We start from the raw sequence: 17,008 nt of genomic DNA on the forward strand, positions 1-17,008 counted from the left end.
CTTTTTCATTTTGTGCATAAATGGCTTTTGGTTTTCATTTTAAAATCCTCATTTTAATATAACTGAATATGAGCTCTTTTTTCTTTAATTCGGGTCTTTACCTGCTTCTACTCTGCCAGAACACTCTGGGATCAAAGGAAAAATTGCCTATGAAGTAATCATAACTACTCATGCAAAAACTTATCACTAAAAAATAATCCAAAGTGCAAAAATAATACCAATGAGTAGTGGCTCACCTTTCATCCTACCTCTAACCCTGTCAGAGCCTAGGAAATTGTCCTACTTAGTGAGCAAATACTGCTATTTTTAAAATAATGAAATAAGGTCTTATATATGCACTAAGAGCATTCACTCACTCAAATGTGACCATTGGGATTTATCTCCTGGTATTTTGAATCATGTTGTCAGTATGAAGATGGGATTTACAATGAATTAAAGCTACTACTGTTCACACTCCATTACATTTATAATAGAAAGAAATATTTTCATTTGGTACTTTTTATTAGCCTACAGTTCAGTTCAGTTCTAGTCAATAAAATATTCAGTGCTTTCTAAGTTAAAAGCTCTTTTTATAGTACTTCTTTAAGAAGCTGAGATGGAGGAGGAATACCACAGAGAATATGATTCCTCTGACCTAAAGAGCAAATAAAAGATACTCAATTTTAAATAGAAAATTTCAGGCAGCATAAAGAAATCATCAACTTACCTAAATTGTATCTGGTAACTACATGGATGCCTTGGTATAGTGTAAAACGAAAAACAAAAACCCCACTCACAGTTCTGTCACCTTCTTATGCTTTAAAAGTGAAAACAAAGATGTAATTATTAGCAAGATGCAATAGGGAAGGATCCAAAGCTAAACAGTGGCAGAATGAGAAGGAGCTGCTATAGCAAAGAAATTCCTTTACACTAATGACACCCCAGAGTTAGCTGTAAAGAAAGAAATTACTTCATTCAAAACTCAATGTGTAGCCGTGGCCAATGTGGCTCAGATGATTGGAGCATCGCCCCATCTACCAAAAGCTGGTGGGTTCAATTCCTGTTCAGGGCACATACCCAGGTTATGGGTTTGATTCCCACTTTGGGCAAGTGCCGGAGGCAACCAATCAATATTTCTCTCTCACATCGATGTTTCTCTTTCTCTCTCTCTCTCTCTAAGATTAATAAAACAACAAGCAAACTTAAATGCATAAATTATCTTAGTCCCTGCCAGGCCAGTGTGGTTCAGTGGTTGAGTATGGGCCCATGAACCAAGAGGTCATGGTTTGAATCCCAGTAGGAGGCAGCTGATCGATGTTTCTATCTCTCTAGTCATTCCCTCTCCCTTCCTTTCTCTAAAATCAATAAAAAATATTTTTTAAAAATATCTCAGTCCCAAGTACTAAAGAACAACGAACACCCTACCTAACATTATTTTAGGAACTGCAGATGTAACAAGGCATTCTATTGAAAACCACAAATGTGGGGGAGGGTAAGAGGAGTTGAGAAGGAAAAAGAAAATATATGATGACTCAACAGACTCATTCCACAATTTACTTTATGCAACACTTACTAAGTTGACTAGTCCTTATTTATTGGCGCCAAATTGTGTCCTCATTAACTTTCTTCAGGAAAAAAATTCTAATTTATCTTTATTTTTAATCCAAAAAAGCTGACATATGCTAAAATAGTTCTTACCTTAGTTATAAAAGATACTAATGAGCACTGGCATGTTATAAATGGTCTCTAGAGCTGCTCAGGGTTGCGGGCTGGATCCCCAGTCGGCGCCCTGCAGGAAGCAGCCGATCAATGATTCTCTGATGTTTCAATCTCTCTCTCCCTCTCCCTTCCTCTCTGAAATCAATAAAAACATTTTTTTAAAGAATCTACTGAATAATACAAAAATTTAATTCATCCCCTAGTGTCTTAGAATTTTAGTACTGAAGGGTTTACTGACATTAAGGCTGCAAAAATGAAAAATAAAAAACCAGACCTAGAAATGAAATGTCCTCCAGCACAATTTTACATGGGGAGATGAAAATACATAAGCATAAAATGACTCTTATCTCTTAAGGATATTAGTAGCCAAAGAGGTTCATTCTTCCAATTTCTACTTTAATATTAATGGGCTGAGCAATTACTCCATAGAACAAGCCCCTTTAATATCACCTGGTCTACTTCCCAGCAGTTAATTCCACTCCCAGGACTGTCATGGCTCATTTAAATAGTACAGTGAGTTTCCTCTGTAAGTCTGCTCCTAGAGCTTACAGAGTTTTAGATATAATGAGATAGAAAGATGTTTATCATGAGGTAGAAAGGAACTCTGAGCCAAAGCCACAAAAGCTGGATATCATAAGCAGGCTTGGAACAGAAACTTTTATTTTTCTTAAAAGCATACTGGAAAAATAAACTATTCTATAAGGTTTTAGTAAAAATAAAAGTTTATAAGCAGAATTAACTTCTCACCTTGCAGATATTTAAGAGAACAAAATAACATTTCAGAAATAGAGATGAAGAGGGGCAAAGCACATCTTTCATCACTGCCCCTTGCGACCTTTCCACATGAAATTTTGGTTCAAGAGAGTTATAATTTACCTCATTCCATAATTAATGGCATAAATTCTGCAAGAGAAACTCTGTCTAAAGAGTAGCAATCAAAATCCTTGTTGTGGATTTTGAAGGTGTCAGGAAATAAAAGTAAAGGCCAACAAAAATTAGAAAAGGAAAGGAGAAAAAAACACTAACATACTAAAATTAATTTTGGTTTAAATTGGAATGTACACTTCTGATATTATGAACCAAGGTAACAAAAAAACCTTCACCTATTGTTCCAAATTTTCTGATACTTCATTGTAAGTATATAGAAATGCAACACATTTTTGTATGCTCTCTGTATACTGCAACTTTATTATATTTGTTTATTGTTTCTAATATTCTTTTAGTAGAATCTTTAGAATTTTTATATATAGAATTATGTCATTTGCAAATAGTGATGTTTTTACTCCTTCATTCCCAATTTGGATGCCTTTTCTTTCTCTTTACTGATTGCTCTGGCTAGGACTTCCAACACTATGTTGAATAAGAGTTGTGGGAATAAGTATCCTTGTCTTTTCCTGAAATTAGAGGAAAAGCCTTCAGTTTTTCATCACTGAGTATAGTATTTCCTGAGGGTCTGCCATAGATGGCCTTTATTATGTTGAGTATTTTCCTTCTATACCCATGTTATTGAGTATTTTAATCACAGGTGGACATTGTGTTGTTAAATGCTTTTTCTGCATTTATTGATATGATCCCATGATTTTTATCTCTTTATGTTATTAATGTGGTGTATTACACTATTTGATTTGCATATGTTGGACTCTTCTTGCACACTGGAATGAGGCTCACTGGATCATGGTGCTTTATCTTTTTTTTTTTTTAAATATATTTTATTGATATTTTACAGAGAGGAAGGGAGAGGGATAGAAAGTCAGAAACATCGATGAGAGAGAAACATCGATCAGCTGCCTCCTGCACACCCCCCACTGGGGATGTGCCCGCAACCAAGGTACATGCCCTTGACCGGAATCGAACCCGGGATATCTTTTTAATGTATTGTGTATTTGCAAGTACTTTGTTTAAAATGTTTGTATCTACTAGAGGTCCGGTGCACAAAACTCATGCACTCGGGTGGTGGTGGGGTGGGGGGGTCCCCTCAGCCCAGCCTGCACCCTCTTGCAGTCCAGGAGCCCTTGGGGCCTAAGCTGTCAGTTGGACATCCTTAGCGCTGCCGCAGAGGTGAGAGAAGCTCCCGCCACCACTGCTGCGCTCGCCAGCTGTGAGCCCAGCTTCTGGCTGAGCGGTGCTCCCCCTGTGGGAGTGCACTGACCATCAGGAGGCAGCTCCTGCATTGAGTGTCTGCACCCCGGTGGTCAGTGCACATCATAGCAACCAGTCATTCCACCATTTGGTCAATTTGCATATTAGCCTTTTATTATATAGGACTAGACGCCCGGTGCATGAAATTTGTGCACGGGGACGGGGGTCCCTCAGCCTGGCCTGCACCCTCTCCAATCCAGGAACCGTCGGGGGATGTCCAACTCCTGGTTTAAACTGGCAGCCAAACATCCCTCTCGCAATCTGGGACCGCTGGCTCCTAACCGCTCACCTGACTGCCTTATCACCCCTAACCACCTCTGCCTGCTGGCCTGATTGCCCCTAATTGCCCTATCTCACCGGCCTGATCACCCCCTAACTGCTCCCCGCTGCCAGCCTGATCGCCCCCTAACTGCTCTCCCCTGCAACCTGATTGCCCCTGACTACCTCTGCCTCAGCCCCTGCCACTGTGGCTTTGTCCAGAAGGATGTCCAGAAGATGTCTGGTCTAATTAGCATATTACACTTTTATTAGTATAGATGTACATCAGAGGTATTGGCCTGACATTTTCTTTTTTTGAATTCTCCTTACCTGGTTTTGGTATCAGGGTAATGTTGGCCTAATAAAATGAGTTATGAAGTATTTGTTCTTGTTCACTTTTTAGAAAGAATTTGCAAGAATAGGTATTAAATCTTCTTGAATATTTGGTAGAATTCACTAGTGAAAAAAGTATTCCACAGTATTCTTGTATAATTGTTTGTATTTCTGTGGTGTCCATTGTAACGTCTCTGCTTTCACTTCTGTTTTTATCTATTTGAGTGTTTTCTCTTTTTTATTCTTTTTCCATTTGAGTCTAACTGGGGTTTTGCCAATTTTATTTTTTCAAAACCATTCTTTGTTTCATTAATTTTTTTCTTTTGTCTTTTTTATCTCTATTACATTTACTTCTGCTCTAATTTTTATTATAACCTTCCTTGCTGTGGGCTTTGTTTGTTCTCCCTTTGCTATTTCTTTAAGGTATAATGCTAGATTGTTTGAGCTTTTTCTTGTTTCCTGAGGTAGGCCTATCATGTCACATACCTTCCTCTTAGTACCACTTTTCTCAGCATCCCCACAATTTTGGTATGTTGTATTGTTGTTTTCTTTTTTTTTTTTTTAATGTATCTTTTGATCCCTTATTTCTTCTTTGACCCAACTGTTAGTTACGCAGTAGCATGGATCTCCACATATTGGTAGTTTTCCCACCATTCTTCTTGTAGCTACATTTCACTAATGACTTTCTTGTTGGATGACCTATCCATTGCTATCAGTGGGGTATGCAGGTCCCCTACTATGACTGCATTTCTGTCCTTTTCTCCCTTTAGCTCTGTTAGTAATTACTTTATATATTTTGGTGCTTGAAGATTGGGTGCATAAATATTGATGTGTTGTCTCCTTGGTGAATTGTCCCCTTAATTCTTATAAAATGCTCATTTTTGTCCCCTGTAAATTTTTTATCATGATATATATTTTGTCTCTATAAGTTTGGCTACACCTTATCTTTGTATGCTTTGCTTTGTATGCCATTTTCTTGAGGTGTCATCTTCCACCCCTTCATTTTGAGTCTATGCTTGTCTTTATAGCTGAGATGGGTCTTCTAAAGTCAACATATATAGTTGGGTATTGTTTTTTAATCCATCCCGCTATTCTGTGTCTTTCGATTTTTGAATTCAGTCAATTTACATTTAGGGTAAATATTGATATACACTGAGTGGCCAGATTATTATGATCTCTGAACGCATAATAATCTGGCCACTCAGTGTATATCCTATATAATCCTATATAATAAAAGGCTAATATGCAAATTGTCCCCTCGACCAGGAGTTCGACCAGCAGGCAGGCCGGCCAACCGGCTGGCCAGACCCCACCCATGCACGAATTCATGCACCGGGCCTCTGTAACACACACACACATACACACACACACACACACACACTGAGTGGCCAGATTATTATGCATTCAGAGATCATAATAACCTAATAATCTGGCCACTCAGTGTATGAGGACATGATACAGCCATTTTATTTTTTGTTTTCTGGTTGTTCTGTATCTCCACTGTTTCTTTTCTCATGTTTCTGAATGCTATTTTACTTTGGTGGTTTTCTATGATTTCTTCTGCTGCTTCCTCTTTATGTATTTCAGGTTAAGATTTTTGTTTTATGGTTACCATTAGGTTTATGTTTAAAAAAGTTTCACATAGTATGCATAGTCCTTTTTCTTCTGATTGCATCTTATCTTCATTTACTCATGAACGTTCAGTACTTTACTCTTCCCCTTTTTGTGTTATGGTTATCACAATTTAGCCCTTTCTGCTATGAATTACCTTCCAAATTGTAGAAACCATAGTCTTTTTTTAATGCTTTCCTCTTAAGCTTTTAATTTAATGCCCTTTTCTGAAATGGAATTGCAGGTTCCTGTTTCCCTCTATCATCTTACTACCAGTTTCATAACCTTTTATCTTTTTGTTTCAGGTAGAAGAGGCCCTTTAAACATTTCTTGTAGTTTAGGTCTTGTGATGGTAAATTCCCTCAGCTTTTGTTTGTCTGAAAAATCCTTTATTTCTCCTTCATAACTAAAAGGATAAATTTTCTGAACATATTATTTTTGGCTGGTGGTTTCTCTGAATATTTTGAATATCTGATTCCACTCTCTCCTAGCTTGAAAGATCCGATGATAATCTAATGGAGTCTCCCTTATTGGTTACAGTCATTTTTTTTCTAGCCTACTTTGAGAATTCTTTGTCATTAACTTTTGACATTTTAATATGATATATCTTGATGAAGGTCTTTTTACATTGAGATAAGTAGGTGTTCTGTTGCCTTCTTGAATTTGAGAATTCAGCTCTTTCCACAGGACTGGGAAGTTGTCATTAATTATTTGTTTGAACAGTCTCTTCTCCTTTGGTATACCCATTATTCTTATATTGCTTTTTCTAAGGAAGTTAGATAGTTTCTTATAGAGTTCTTTCATTATTTTTAACTCCCATTTCTCTTTTTCCACCTGAGTTTAGATTTCTAACTTCAAGTTCACTACTTCTCTCTTCCATTTGATTTACCTATTTCTGAAGTTCTCTAAGTCATTCTTTTTTTCTTTTAATATATTTTTATTGATTTCAGAGAAGAAGGGAGATAGAAATATCAATGCTGAGAAAGAATCATTGATCGGCTGCCTCCTGCACACCCCACAATGGGGATTGAGCCCACAACCTGGGCATGTACCCTGAACAGGAATCAAACCATGACCCCCTGGTTCATAGATTGATGTTCACCTACGGCGCCACACCAGCTGGGCTCTAATTCATTCTTCATTTCATTTACTGAGTTCTTCAGCACCATAATTTCTGTTTGGTTCTTTTTTATAATTTCAATATATTTGATTAAGTACTCCTTTTATTCGTTAATTTTATTCCTGAGCTCACTGACCTGCCTTTCTGTCTTGCATCTTACTGAGTTTTTTCAAAACTACAATCTTGAACTCTTTTATCATTTACATCTAAATTTGTCATATCTTTGAGTTTGGTTTCTGGAGACTTCATTTTCTTTCAAGTTCCCTGTTAGCTTGATTATTCACAGTACTTGACAGATTGTTTCTCAGCCCGGGCTATTTAAGGTGCTGAACTCTCCTTTTTTTTTATGTACAGTTTTATTTATAACAATTCAGCAGGTTGATAATTAGAGGTCTTTCCTTTGTTTTCCAGTAGATGGTGCAATAGTATAAATTTTTGTTTTGTCTTACAAACTTTACTGGGCCCTCCAGGATCTTGGTGGGACTGGGTTCCCTTCACCGTGGAGAATGCCTGCTATTTTCCAAAAGAGGCGGACATTCCCTCTGTAACTGGATTGCCTCAGTCTCAGAGCACCACCCCTTGGTGCAAGTGACTGGTGCTGGAGCTCTGGGCCTTTGAGATGCTGGTGTATCCTCATGTACCCAAAGGCTGCCAGCAATGTTTAGCTGCCTCTACCAGGTCCCACTGCAATGGGCAAGGGCAGGTAGGAGTCAGATTCGCTCCTCTGTAGCTTTGCTCTTTTCCTGGTAATGGCACCTGCTAGATCTCATCTTCCATACATCTGTATCTCCACTCCTGTCACTGGGGTTACCCACAGTGTGCACAGGCCACCCAGGCCAGAATGTTGTTCTGCCCCTCTGGCCCTCTGAGATGTCAAGCGTGTGCACTACAACCCAAAATCTCCCCTGCTACTGTGTCTGCTAGAGCTGTAGCGAGCTCTGGGCTCCCTCTGAGGCTCCCTCCGTCCTTCCCCGCAACCTGCTTCCACTGCTCATCCTGATATGCCCAGCTTCAGATGTCTCAGAGTGTAGATCTCTCAGACATACTTGTGTACTGAGCAGGGAGTCCTTTGTTGAATTATAGTTGTCTAGCTTCTTGTAACTTCAAGGATAGTTATAACCAAGAGGTCTTCCTCACTTAACCATGATGCTCAAGACTTTATTTTTTAAGGGCAGTTTTAGGTTTCAAGTAAATTTGAGAAGGTGGCACAGAGATTTCCCATATACCTTTTTAAATCAATGTATTGTAAGTCAAATTAGAGAACTATTTCACACATTACTTTCTCAAAAATTAATTTCTGCCCCTTTCTCGCTCTTTTATCTTTTTGGAGTTTCAGTTAAATATATGTTAGCCCATTTGATACTGTCCAACATGTCACTGAGGCTCTGTTCATTTTATAAAAATACCTTTTCTCTCTGTTACTCAGATTAATTTCCATTAAGCTATTTAAAAATTTATAGACTCTTTTGAGAGCTTTAATCTATCATTGAGACACCCAGTGAATTTTCAATTTCAATTTTCAAATTTCCATTAAAATTTTTTTTTCTCTTTTGGAGGTTTCCTACCTCTCCTATTGTCAATATGACATTTTCCTTTAAGTCTTTTAAGCACATTCACAAGAGTGACTTTAAAGTCTTTATCTGTTAAATCCAGGGCTTCTCTGAATTAATTTCTACTGCATGTTTTTGTTCACTAGGTCATGTTACTATTTCTTTGCATGTCTGGCAATTTTAAAAAATCCAACATAGCATATTGTAGATGATACATTGTAAAGACTCTGTATTCTGCTATTTTATTCTGATGAGCAATGAAATTTAGTCTAGAAGGTAATTCAGTTAATAGTTGATCTTGAACATGTATAAGCTTTGGATTTATCCTTTGTTAGGGTAATCTGTTGAAAGCTATATCTTGAGCTTTCCTAACCTCTCTATCTTGGTGGGACTCATCCTCAAAATTCTATATCCCCTAGAGACTTTCTTGGGTCTTTAAGTTTTGTGAGGCTAGGTCTATTGTAGGCATTATTACAGGTCATGCTCCCTATTCCTCAACCCTAGCTTTTCTGTTATCATGGCAAGATGTCTGAAGTTTTAGCAAAAACTTAACTACTCTGACTAGGTTGCAAGTACAAATTCCCCAGTATTGCTCTACCTCTAACATAAAAATTCCACTTTCATCCCCATATTAGCCAATCTCTGCAAAGGCTTGGGGAGTCCCATCCAGTGAATGTGCACCCTAGTCCTCAGCCAAAAATTCATGGCTTCTTCTTCCTAGTATTCTATTTTTATATACATTATGTTTTTTATTTACTTAGAACATTTCCAACTACAGAATCAAGGGACCTGAGAAGATCAACTACAGACCTCACAAATTAAGTGTGAATTGGATTTTCATCTGTATTATGTTTTGCAAATATTCAGCCTCACCAATTTCAAAATGTTTTCATTACTTCATCTCATTTTATCCTCACAACAACCTCATAAGGTGGGCTCAAGTACTATCCCTGTTTTATGGGTAAGCAAACTGGCTCAAAATGTAAACATATCCTTTGCTACAATAATATTGTATTCAGGATCTTCTGATAGGAAAAGGTTATGATTAAATGGATGAATTACAATCTTCTACATACAAAGCTTGAGGAAAGTTTTATGCATTTACAGAATGAGTAACTACCTATATGGTATTCTCTAAGTAACACTGAAAACGAAGATCCTGAACGGAAAAAAATGTTTAAAATCCCAAATCCCAATACCTCTCAGATTGGTGGTATATTAGTTAACAGATTTTCTTACAATGGGTATTGCAATTTTTCTTATCATTGTTGTTTCTCTCTCTCTCTCCCACTCCTTTTCTCTCTCTGAAATTAATATATTTTTTTAAAAATAAGAATGTCGTTTCTTCTGTTTGGAAGTTACATCTGACCTTAAATGGCTAAAAGGTGGAATGGACTTAGGGTTTTGTTGTTGTTGTTGTTTTTCTTTTATTGATTTCAGAAAGGAAGGGAGAGGGAGAGAGAGAGACAGCCTAAATGCCCATCAGCAGATGAATGGATTAGAAAACTGTGGTACATCTATACAATGGAATACTATGCTGCTGTAAAAAGGAAGGAATTCTTACCATTTGCAACAGCATGGATGGATCTGAAGAGCATTATGCTAAGTGAAATAAGCCAGTCAGTGAAAGATAAATACCACATGATCTCACTCATTTATGGATAATAAAGAACATTACAAACTGTTGAACAAAAATAGACAGAGGCAAAGAAGCATTGAACAGACTGTCAAACTACAGCGGGAAAGTAGGGGAGGGTTTGGGGGGCGAGCGGTAAGTGATCAACCAAAAAACTTGTATGCATGCATATAAACAGAACCAACAGACACAAGACACTGGGGGAAGGGGGACGAGGGCAAGTGCCGGGGGGTAGGGGAGGTCGGGAGGAGGTCAGTGGGGGGGATAAAAAGAGACATATGTACTACTATTTTTAATACCTTAAACAATAAAATTAAAAAAAAAAGAATCATTGATCAGTTGCTTCCTGCACACCCCACACTGGGAATCAAGCCCACAACCAGGCATATGCCCTGACCGGGAATTGAACTGTGACCTCCTGGTTCATAGGTTGATGCTCAACGACTGAGACATGCCAGCCGGGCTAGACTTAGGTTTTAAGGGAGGAGAAAGGCAAGGAATATTTAGAGTGATAGGTCATTGATTCCAATTTAGGTCATAAGGAATAAAAATATTTGAGAAAAATATTTATAATACACATGCCTAATCTTGTGAGAAGCTGAGCATCATGGTCAAAATTTAGAACTAGGAAGAGGTAAGTAACTCTAATAATTACTACATTTAATAAACACATTTACACCACTGTCCTGTAACAACTCAGAGCTCCAACTAAAACTATTAGTTCTGATGAGGAAAGATGTTAAGAACAATCGAGATCACACATTCTGTAAGGTAGATAGCATAAAAAAGTTGGATATCAGGGGAGAAAAAGAGGAGGCAGAACTAAAGAGTTAACCAGCTTAAGGAGCAAATCCCAAAGTCCCAAGAGATAGTTTATTATAGATCATACAAATTTTGCTTTGTAATTTTAATCATGACTAGTCCCACTAGTGTTATTTGTTTATAGCTATACTATACATAATACTTTGTTTTCTTTTTTTCAATTCAAGTGTAGGGAATTTTTATATTAATTTATGTGATTTCCTATAAAATATTTAAACCTTAGTATTTTAGGTTACTGTGAAAAATTCTTCCAACTCTACTAAAAGTCCTATATCATTTGTCTAATGACTCTAAAAGCATTTGATGTTAGTATAAATAAATGTGGCTTTACAAAAAGTACAGATGTTCTTATATTGTTACTAGGCTATAATTTGCATAACTATTTTCAATTTTGTGTTTAATTTGGAAGACTGTTATAAATCTGCAAATAGGTGTTTTTTTAAATGCCAGCAACTCTACAATAAATTTTAAAATGAAATACTGCAGAATATCATGAAATAAAATAATTTAAAATAAACTGTTTTAATTATTCAGGGTATAATAGATTGATCACCTAATTATTCCATTCCTAAATAGACTAAACTTTTCCCAGTAACCATTTTCTATAGCTTTCTTAGTCCTAAGCATATTCTATGTTCTTCTCTTAATAGGCAACAATTTTTTAAATGTCAGAATTCAGATGATATTATTGGACTCATTTTAGGCACATATAAAAATTTATTTTCTGTTTGTGGTAAGTTAGATATATCTTTAGCCAAAAGGCATCTCAAGAGTATATAATTTAGCCCAAAGATGTTTGGATTTTTCTGCCAAGTTTAATAATGGGATGCTACTTATCAAACAGCTCTGGATCCTCAATGAAACTAAAGAGCTCTTCTACCACTTCTCCTAACAAACCAGTTCTAAGAGTAGTCAAATTCATAGTTTGATAAAAATTGTATTCCAAATAAAAATTATTCTTTTAAGTTTTATTTGTAATGCCAACATGGGGTGAGACTGTAGTAGGAGTTTAAATTCAGGGCAGTAAAAAATGAGTCAGCTCATCTAGAAATCTTAATAGTGAAGCTCATAACCTAAATTAATACTTAAAATTTATTATGGTTATTAGAATAGACATTTATTATTTCCCCCCTTCTCCCATTCATCCTTTCTTTCTTAGGAAAAGGGGCTAACATAAAAGTGGAATAAAAAAAATAATGGCTAACAAAACCACACCATAAAGAAAAGAAGAACCAATGTGGGAAATGCCAATAAAAACATTCCTTCTCTTTAGGGCTAGCTAACCAACTCGAATGTTTCTACTGAATAATCGTTGGCAGGCTACCATGTGAACAGTTTCACATCTCCCCAAAATCAAAGCCATCATTTATCTGTAACAGATACTCAAGAATTATAATCATAATGCTAGGAATGGAAAAGAACTATTAAGATGTTCCTTTTGGTTTAACTAGGTCAGGATTACTCTAGACCAGTGGTCGGCAAACTCATTAGTCAACAGAGCCAAATATCAACAGTACAACGACTGAAATTTCTTTTGAGAGCCAAATTTTTTAAACTTAAACTTCTTCTAACGCCACTTCTTCAAAATAGACTTGCCCAGGCCGTGGTATTTTGTGTAAGAGCCACACTCAAGGGGCCAAAGAGCTGCATGTGGCTCGCGAGCCATAGTTTGCCGACCACGGCTCTAGACTATTCTAGTGTTTTACCAAAGAATTTTCTATACAAATGGACCAAAGCTTTTTTTCTTAAGACTTCTTATTTTAGATTCACAGTCACAGATATGCATGTTTTGGTCTGTTTTGAACATTGCATTGCCCTCATATTTCTCCTACATTTCAAGTTCTCTAGTTATAATGAACAAGTCCTTTGACTTGTTAAATTAGCAATAATTAAACAATGCAAAATATTTAAAATATGGTAGGTTCTGCCATGATTATAGAGTGAGAAATGTGGTTATAATTGCCAATAGCCAAAAGAAAGATACTGCCTTTCTCCTTTTAAATTTTGCTTAAACAATTTTCTGTTTTCCTGCAAATCATCACCAGAAAATAGTTAACAATCTAATAATGTCCACTATTAAGTGGCCCCTGTGCCAGGCGTTGTTCTCAATTCTACATATTAATAATTTCTTGTTATTGTCATGAAAACTGAATGAAGCAGAAACAATTATTATTACCATTTTTAAATGAGGAGACTGAGGTATAGAGAGGTTAAATAACTTGAGAAAATCATCTACACTAATAAAAGAGAAAGATGCAAATTGATAGTACCTCTGCTACGCCCACCAGCCAATCAGGAGTGAGTATGCAAATTAACCAGACAAAGATGGTGGCAGCCCCGCCCCCTAGCCGCTCTGGGCCTGTGGCAGTCGGAGAAGTCGGGTGCCAGCGCCTGAGGCTGGCTGCGGCCAGGGAGACCAAGAAGCTGCCTGCCCCATGATCCCAGGCCGCAGCCAACCACAGAAGCTGCCCACCCCACGTCCTCCGGCCCCATGCCCTGGGGTAGACGGAGAAACCGGGTGCCAGTGCCTGAGGCTGGGTGCGCCCCGGGAGATGAAGAAGCCACCTGCCCTGTGATCCCAGGCCGCAGCCAGCTGCAGAAGCCTCACGTCTGCCTGTCCCATGTCCTGGGGGAGACTGAGAAACCGGGTGCCAGCACCTGAGGCTGGCTACAGCCTGGTAGACGGAGAAGCTGCCCGCCTGTGGTCCAGGAGCCAGCACCTGCGGCTGGCTGTGGCCCGGGAGATGGAGAAGCCGCCCAACCTGCGGTCCTGGGCGCCAGCACTTGCTGCTGCAGCCTAGGCGAAGCCACCTGCCCACCATCCCCTGGGGCTGTAGCCGGACTGGGCGCCTATGGCTGACCAGAAGGAGGGAAGCCTGGATCCCGGGTGCCTGTGGTCGGCTGGAGGAGGGAATCCTGGTTCCTGGGTGCGCGGCCAAGGCATAGGTGGTTAGGGGCAATCAAGCCAGCAGGGGAGCAGTTAGGAGCCAGCAGTTCTGGATTGTGAGAAGGATGTCTGACTGCTGGTTATCCCCCGAGGGGTCCCAGATTGGAGAGAGTGCAAGCCAGGCTGAGGGATACCCCTCCCCCCACACACACACACGAATTTCATGCACTGGGCCACTAGTAGAGCTCATAAGTTTCTGAGTGAGAATTCAGACTCAGGCTCCTTTATTCCGGGAAGTATGCTCTTACTAGTTGCTGTAACTAATTAGAGGTGTTATCAGGCAGAACTATTTGGTGGGAGTAAACTCCTTACAAATTGACATCGGAATGAAATAAATTTTTTTCTTTTCTTTTCTTTTCTTTTCAGTATTACTTTATTTTATTGTTTAAAGTATTATAAATAGTAGTACAAAAGTCTCCTTTTCCCCCCCATTGAACTCCCCCCGGCATCCCCCATCCTCCAGCACATGCCCTCACCCCCTAGTGTCTTTGTCCCCTCATTGTATTTCTTTTTCTTTTTTTTTTTCTTTGTTGATTAAGGTATGTGCCCTGACCAGGAATCGAACCGGGACCTCCTGGTTCATAGGTCGATGCTCAACCACTGAGCCACGCCGGCTGGGCTGAAATAAATTTTTTTGAAGATGTTTGACTTTAAACCATGCAAAGGGAATTGTGGCTAATTTGTTTTTCACACCACAGTACTAAACTCTGTTTTGAACTTCTCTTGCCAAACAGAGTTTAGTACTGTGGTGTGAAAAACAAATTACCCACAATTCCCTTTGCATGGTTTAAAGTCAAGCATCTTCAAAAAAAATTATTTCAGCCCAGCCGGCGTGGCTCAGTGGTTGAGCATCGACCTATGAACCAGGAGGTCCCGGTTCGATTCCTGGTCAGGGCACATACCTGGGTTGAAGGCTGAATCCCAGTGTGGGGCATGAAGGAGGCAGCCAATCAATGATTTTCTCTCATCATTGATGTTTCTATCTTTCTCTCCCTCTCTCTTCCTGTCTGAAATAAATAAAAATATAGTTTTAAAAAAATTATTTCTTATCTTTTCAAAGTCTTAATAATGAAAGAAAATTTTTATACAAATATACTACTATCTAGCTATAAATAGTCATTTGAACTGAGTGGGAAAGATCTGACAAGTAAGGTCAAGATATTAATACATAGAGAAAACAGAACAAACAAAACACACACACACACACACACACACACACACACACACACACACACACACACACACTGTTGCTTTAGCAGGACCATTTTCTGTTTAGAAAAATCACATATGATACTTTGTTTCTCCCCAAATTATATCCATCCTTATTCCATTTTCTTAATTACTTTAAACCTTGATTTAACTTTCTTCTTAACTCTATCTTCTACCATGTTCGAGGAATGGTTCCCAGACCTCTTCAAATGAAATGACTTTACTCTTTCCTTTTTAAATTTATCTTTATTGGTGAAAGTACTATAGATGCCCCCCCCATCACTGTCCCCCTCCACCCTACTCCCACACCATCCCCAGGACTTCCCCACACTATCATCTGTCCATGGGCTATGCATACATGCATATAAGTCCATTGGTTAATCTTTTCTCGTTCCCACACCCCCTCCCATGAAATAAGTAAGTCTGTTGTATGCTTCAATGTCTCTGCATCTTTTGTGTTCAAAATGACTTTATTCTTTATCATCCAAGAGTTATGTCTACTACTCTACCTCCAAAATATCAAGCTTCAAATTATATTACCAATGACAAAAAACGTGGCTTACATCACTTGCACCAACTTGCTCCTAAGAAGGATATTTGCAAGCATTTCTCTCATGATGATATGATAATCCTAACCACTTCCTATTCCCCCAGCATATCAATTTCTGCTTCAAATATTCATCACTTCCAAGACCAGATCAACTGCAATGCTTTGCTAAGAGGTTAGAATCTCTAAACCTTGCACTGTGGCATAATAAGAGCAGGTGATACCCCAACATGTTCTTCCTCAATTCTTAGGTCACTGTCATGACATCACAGTAATCATGTGCCATGAAAATTCATACTAAGGTATGATGGCAATATCCTCTACGACGCTATAATTCTGGTATTCAACATTCATTGATACTTCAAAGAAGCAAAAAAGATGTAATTTAGCTTAAAGCACTAGCTGGTCTGAGAAAAGTTTGTTTACATTAGGTCAGAGATATTGCATATTTATGCAGAGAAGAAGAAGCTAATAGAAAGTGAGCAAAGATTATGTGAGGAAAAAAATTAATGGAGGAAGACCGAAGAGGAGGGACCAGCGCTTAAAAATCTGTGATAAAGATAAGAAGCTAGCCATAAGAAGAAGAAAAAATATTTCATCTGAGACAGAAGACAAAAAAAACAAACACAAATACAGATAAATGCTGAGATAAAGGAAACTAAGGGATCCCAGGACAGACTTGGTTTCAGTAAAATGAGAGTAGGGTAATTAGGTAGGGGTGAGGGTTGGAAGTGTAAAGGAGATAGTCCTACTGGACTTTCAAAAGAGATACTTATTCTGAGAAGAAGGACACCAGAATTTTTCAAAATCACCAAGAAAAAAGAAGAAGCATCTATTATGTACTAGTAGATGTATATATGCTTCACAAAAAATTATTATCTCAGAAAACCACAAGTAGGAAAACATATACAGCAAAATTTTGCTAAAAGTGACAATTTTGTAAAAATTTACTGGTAAGTCAGAGAAGAATAAGTATCACATGATCTCATTCATTTGTAAAATATAATGAACAACATAAACTGATGAACAAAAATAGATCCAGAGACATAGAAGCATTGAACAGACCCGCAAACCTCAGAGGGAAGGCAGGGGAGGATAGGCGGTAGGAGTTATATGGGGGTAAGAGATCAACCAAAGA

At 38.2% G+C, this 17,008-nt stretch overlaps 1 protein-coding gene across 4 annotated transcripts in view; it reads right to left on the reverse strand.

Moving 5' to 3' along the window:
• Positions 1–17,008, reverse strand: part of ERC1 (ELKS/RAB6-interacting/CAST family member 1) — a 512,141-nt gene that overhangs the window by 229,129 nt on the left and 266,004 nt on the right. The window lies entirely within an intron of this gene.

Source organism: Plecotus auritus (assembly GCF_963455305.1).
Source record: "Plecotus auritus genome assembly, chromosome: 3".
Lineage (NCBI taxonomy): Eukaryota > Metazoa > Chordata > Mammalia > Chiroptera > Vespertilionidae > Plecotus > Plecotus auritus.